The sequence below is a fragment of the Myotis daubentonii genome, chromosome 2, assembly GCF_963259705.1.
Source record: "Myotis daubentonii chromosome 2, mMyoDau2.1, whole genome shotgun sequence".
In the NCBI taxonomy this organism is placed as follows: Eukaryota; Metazoa; Chordata; class Mammalia; order Chiroptera; family Vespertilionidae; genus Myotis; species Myotis daubentonii.
In genome coordinates, this window is record NC_081841.1 from 103,423,998 (window position 1) to 103,430,326 (window position 6,329).

At 39.0% G+C, this 6,329-nt stretch overlaps 1 non-coding gene across 1 annotated transcript; it reads right to left on the minus strand.

Annotated features, from left to right (window-relative positions):
- Positions 1 to 1,656: 1,656 nt before the first annotated feature.
- LOC132228928 (U6 spliceosomal RNA) lies at positions 1,657 to 1,759 on the minus strand. The gene has a single exon (XR_009451531.1). It is a non-coding gene; the product is annotated as a U6 spliceosomal RNA (small nuclear RNA).
- Positions 1,760 to 6,329: the final 4,570 nt, after the last annotated feature.

A 6,329-nucleotide genomic window follows, 5' to 3' on the forward strand; every position in this document is an offset into this window, starting at 1 on the left:
GAGACTGCTGTTACTTAGAGCGACACTTGAATTGCTGACATGTGTTCCTGTGATATCTATACTTTGTTTTTCAGAATTTCTAAGGTCTATAGATTTTGTATCTCAAAACCAGGGCCACCGTCATGAGGAAGCACAAAACTACCAAATCATTTTTGTGCAAAAAAGGAGTATTGAAGAGACCTAGTTTTGGCTACGATTAGTTACCAAGTAGATGTGTCAGCTTGGGGAGGCCTCATGCATCTCTGCACTTGACCTGTAAATCAGGGTGTGTGACAGGCAGTCTGCAGTCTCCCCAACAGTCACGACCACCCTCCTGTCTTCTTTGCTAACACAAATCTGATTTTATAAAGATACCAGGTGAAGAGTCCCTGTTCTCAGGAAAATCAGTCCTGAGACAACCTCAGGGGAGAGTCATAATTGGTTTGAGTCACTTGCAGTCATGACGGTCTCCTCAGCCATACATTCACTTTCCCAGCTTCCTTTGAAGTTAGGGGAGGCCAAGTAAGAATAATAATTCTTACACAATACAATATGCTGCATAGGCCACTCTAAGTATTTATGTATATAGTAACTCATTTAATTCTTAGAACAACCCTATGAACTAGGTATTCTGTTATCATTCTATTTTATTGAGGAAGAAACTGTGCAATAGAAAATGTAAGTCAATTTCCCAAGGTCACATGGCTGGTAAATGTTGGAGCAAGGACTCCTACCCAGGCTATGTGTCATCAAGATCTATGCTCCTTTGTCATATGCAGAATGTCTCTATGCAACTGGAAGTATATCTAAGCATCATGCCTGCAGAAGCAAATGTTGGTCTTGGGAGATAGGGCTTTCCTAGGATACAGCCTTACTCATCAGCACTGACCCCCACGGGCGTTACTTCCTCCTTGTAGTTTCTCTTTAAGGCCTCACAGTTAATTATAAACATGAGTCAAAATCACATTACTGAAAGGTAACAGGTAAGAATGTTTAATTTACTCTTTTCCTACCCTTTTCAGGTTAGGTTGTGCTTGCAAGGTTGTTTTTCCTCCAGTTCCATCCTCACACACACACACACACACACACACACACACACACACACACTGGGCACCCATATAAATGGTGCTTCTGGACAAGCTCTCTTTCCCTGTGCTCATTCCTTAGCTTCTTATTTGAAGAAACTTTTCCTCAAGCCTCATCCCAACCTTCTCTCAACTCTTGTCACTTGCTTCTGCCTTGTCTAGTTTTTCTGTTGACTCACTTTTTGGCGTAGGACACTGTTATCCAGTGGTTCTCAACCTTCTGGCCCTTTAAATACAGTTCCTCATGTTGTGACCCAACCATAAAATTATTTTCGTTGCTATTTCATAACTGTAATGTTCCTACTGTCATGAATTGTAATGTAAATATCTGATATGCAGGATGGTCTTAGGCGACCCCTGTGAAAGGGTCGTTCGACCGCCAAAGGGGTCACGACCCACAGGTTGAGAACCGCTGCTGTAATCTCTTGTGCTAGAAGGATGGGCTTGTTTCACAAGAGTCCTTATTTTCTGTCTTAGCAACTGGCTAACACTTCTCCCAACTCCTCGGGGCCTTCAGGTTCTGCCAACCTTGACCCCAACCACCGAAGTGGCAACTTCAACTCAAGTTTTATTTATTTATTTATTAATTTTTTTTAGTGTGGAACGCTTCCTGAATTTGCGTGTCATCCTTGTGCAGGGGCCATGCTGATCTCTGTGTCGTTCCAATGTTAGTGTACGTGCTGCGCAGCCCGCACACCTGGAGTTGTAAAGCCTCCAGGCGGTAACTTCCCAGCTCTCAGGTAGTGCTTCCCAGCAGGCGCTGCTCATGCTTCCTAGGAGGCTTAGGTGATTGTGACTACAGAGCTGGGAAGAACAACTTGAGGTTTTGCCAGTGAGGTTTTGCCTCACTGAGAAATCATACAGAATGATAGACTTTCCAGAACAATGATTATAGGAAAACAATGTTTCGGTTTTTAAATAGGAGAAGACTATATTACAGAAACAATAACCCTTCAGCTAATCCACCTGGACATGACCTTGAGCATTCAGAAAAGAAATCCAAGAAGAAACCGTAGAGTCATCAGGAATTCACTAAGAACAAATCAGGCCATGCTGACCTTGTTTTTATTTGGAGAGAGCGGGCAAATCATACCTCCCCTTTTAATCCCCTCATGTGTCACAACAGTGGATGGGGGTAAGTAGAGTTATAACTTGCCCTCCAGGAATCATAGAGTCAACCTGTTTCAATCTCTTAAAATATAAAAGAGAAAACTTCCAACTGAGCAAATGTTATATGTAAAAATGTAGAGGGCTATTGTGTAGAAAGAAAATTAGATTTCACAGGGCAGAGCTAGTATAAGTGTGCAAATCATAGGGAGGCACTTCGGCACTATCTGTAGGGAAAAACTACCTAGTGCTTAGAACAGTTTCTTTTCTTTCTTTTTTTAAAAGTATTTAATGATTTTAGAGAGAGGGGAAGAGAGAAGGAGAGAGACATACATGGATGGGAGAGAAACATTGATCAGCTGTCTCCTGAATGTCCTTTACTGGGGATTGAGCTCACAACCCAAGCATGTTCCCTGACTGGGAATCAAACCCAAGACCACTAAGTTCAGGGGACAACATTCAACCAACTGAGCCACACTGGCCAGGGCTAGAACTGAGTTTCTTAAACCTGAGTCATATACAGACCCCCTGATAGAGAAAAAATATTTCTGCAACTCTCCAGGGGTTTACAAATATTTTTCTATAACATTTCCTAATTATGGGTTTACAACTAGTATAAAGTCCTTATGCTTACCATTATACAAACTACATTTACAAATGTATAAATTAAATGCAAGCAAAGCTACAATGTCAACAATATTTAGATAACCATATTTTAATGAGGTATGATGTTGTTTCCCTAAAATAAAACCATCAGTCAGAGCATAGTAAGGTATGATGGCATTTGTCTTCGGCAGGCATAAACTGTGATAACCCAAACCAAACTATTTTATTTTTCTGAACCACAGAGAAACCTTCATGTATGAGACAGGCTATGATGTCACTTTATTTATTTATTTATTTTTAGCAAATCTTTCTTTACTGTTTAAAGTATTACATATGTCTCCTTTTTTCCCCCATTGACATCCTCCGCCACCCCCCCCCAGCAAGCCCCCACCGCCCCAGTGTCTGTGTCCATTGGTTATGCTAATATGCATGCATACAAATCCTTTGGTTGCTCTCTAACCACCCTCCCTCCTCACCACCCGCCTTCTCTCTGAGATTGGATGGTCTGTTCAGTGTGCTGCCTTATCTCTGGATCTATTTTTGTTCATCAGTTTATGTTGATCATTATATCCCATATATGAGTGAGATCATGTAATATTTATCTTTCTCCAACTGGATTATTTTGCTTAGCATAATGTTTTCCAGTTCATCCATGCAAATGGTAAGAATTCCTTCTTTTTTACTGCAGCATACATTGTGTAGAGGTACCACAGTTTTTTAATCCACCCATCTGCTGATGGGCACTTAGGCTGTTTTCAAATCTTAGCTATTGTACCACTATGAACATAGAGGTGCATATATCCTTTCTAATTGGTGTTTCTACTTTCTTGGGATATATTCCTAGAAGTGGGATTACTGGGTCAAATGGGAGTTCCATTTTTAACTTTTTGAGGAAACTCCATACTGATCTCCACAGTGGCTGCACCAGTCTGCATTCCCACCAGTAGGGTATGAGTGTTCCTTTTTCTCCGCATCCTCACCAGCACTTGACAGGTGTGAGATGGTACCTCACTGTCGTTTTGATCTGTATCCCTTGGATGATTAGTGACTTTGAGCATGTTTTCATATGTCTCTTGGCTTTCTGTATGTCCTCTTTCGAAAAGTGTCTATTTAGGTCCATTGCCAATTTTTTGATTGGATTGTTTATCTTCCTTTTGTGAAGTCGTATGAGTCCCCTGTAAATGTTGGAGATTAAACCCTTATCTAAAATAGCATTGGCAAATATGTTCTCCCATCCAGTGGGCTTTCTTGTTTTTTTGCTGTTGATGGTTTCTTTTGCTGTGCAGAAGCTTTTTATTTTGATGTAGTCCCATTTGTTTATTTTCTCCTTAGTTTCCATTGCCCTAGGAGTTGTATTGATAAGGATATTGCTACAACATATGTCTGATATTTTGCTGCCTATGGAGTCTTCTAAGATTTTTATGGTTTCCTGTCTTACTTTAAGTCCTTTATCCATTTTGAGTTTGTTTTTGTGTATGGTGTAAGCTGGTGTTCTAGTTTCATTTTTGTGCATGTATCTGACCAAATTTCCCAGCACCATTTATTGAAGAGACTGTCTTGACTCCATTGTATGCTCTTGCCTCCTTTGTCAAATATTAATTGAGCATAATGGCTTGGGTCGATTTCTGGGTTCTTGTTCTGTTCCATTGGTCTATATGTCTGTTCTTGTGCCAGTACCAGGCAGTTTTGAGAACCGTAGCTTTGTAATACAGCTTGATATCTGGTACTGTGATCCCTCCAACTTTGTTCTTTTTTCTCAGGATTGCTGCAGCTATTCGGGGTCTTTTTTTATTCCAGATGAATTTTTGAAGAGTTCATTCTAGACCTGTGAAATATGCCTTTGGTATTTTAATGGAGAGTGCATTGAATCTGTAGCTTGCTTTGGATAGTATGGACATTTTAATGATGTTGATTCTACCAATCCATGAACATGGTATGTTCTTCCATCTGTTTATGTCTTCTTCTATCTCTTTTTTCAGTGTCCTGTAGTTTTTCGAATACAGGTCTTTTACCTCCTTAGTTAAGTTTATTCCTAGGTATCTTAATTTTTTTAGTGCAGTGGTAAATGGGATTGTTTTTTTAGTTTCTCTTTCTGTGAGTTCATTATTGGTGTATAAAAAAAGCCATAGATTTCTGGGTGTTAATTTTGTATCCTGCTACATTGCCAAATTCATTTATTAAGTCTAGTAGTTTTTTGATGGAGTCTTTGGGGTTTTCCATGTACAGTATCTGCTATCACTTTCCTTCACTAAGCTGACATTCCCTAAAATCTTCTTGCCTATTTAGTCCAACTCTGCTCTTTTCTTTCTATTATCCCAGACAATTAGAGTAGGACTACTCTCAACATAAACAAAAGCAAGCACCAAAAAGTATCTTCTGGTGGTCCTCACATAAAAAGTAGTCACTACATTTGTCAAAACTCAGAGACTGTACAACATGAACAGTGAATGTTAACATTAAGTATGGACTTTAATTAATAATATTATATTGATATTGGCCCACCAATTGCAGCAAAATCACTACACTAATGTAGGATATTAATAATAGGGAAAATGGGAGGTAGAAGGCTCAAGAGATATAAGGGTACTCTGTACTTTTCACTCAATTTCTCTGTAAACCTAAAACTGCTAAAAAAAAAAAAAAAGTCTACTAATTTTAAAAAAGTGGTCAACTTAACATGCTTATATTAGTTACTTTTAGATTTTCATCCTGATGAGAAGATAAAAATTTACTGACCTTGTATAGAAGTCTTAGACCTCCAAGAATATGCCTGTGTATTTCGGGTTCCCCACCATAGTTTAGGAAATGCTAAAATCAGGTTTCAGGAAAGGAATGGGGTGTTCTGAGAAGCTGTGAGAGCCTCTTTCCTCAAAGTGTTCCAGAAAATGTCTGCAAGGTCATCTTTCAAAGATGTTCTTCTGGGGATTTTTGCTTTTGGAGGGAGGTCAGAACACATGATCTCTAATTCCAAGATTATATGATTTCAGTTTTTATGAAGATTTAACCCTAAATTAATTTGCTTTCAGCTCTAGTTTTCACAGACTGCAGTGGCCTGATGCCAGAACAAAAATGTGCTTAAACTTGTAGCTTTCTAAAGTCTTTTTTCTTATTCCCACAACCCTGTCCAAATACAGCAATTTTACTTAGGCCAACCAATTGTCAATTTTTTGGTCCTGGGAAAGAATAACAAATAAACTCCACTTCATTCCAGCGAATCCAGATAGCATTCCTTTGTGATGGCCTATCACATTCCACTCCAAGCTAAGCACCACAGTTACTGCTCCGTTATACATCATTGGGTGACCCAGTTTCTAACTGTTCTCTTGGTGAAACCCTAGAAAACCTTTCTATTTCACTATTCCCAAGAAAATATTTTCTTCCAGGAATGATATAGAAGTTATCCATAACATAAAATTCAGACAGGGGCTAGGAGAGATCTATAGAAGGACTTTTGTGATTCTAAACTTAAGAAAAACAAAAAACAACCCATACTTTTTATACTTTCTTGAATTCAAAAGTGTGTATTATTATTTAGTTTTAGCAAATAACCCT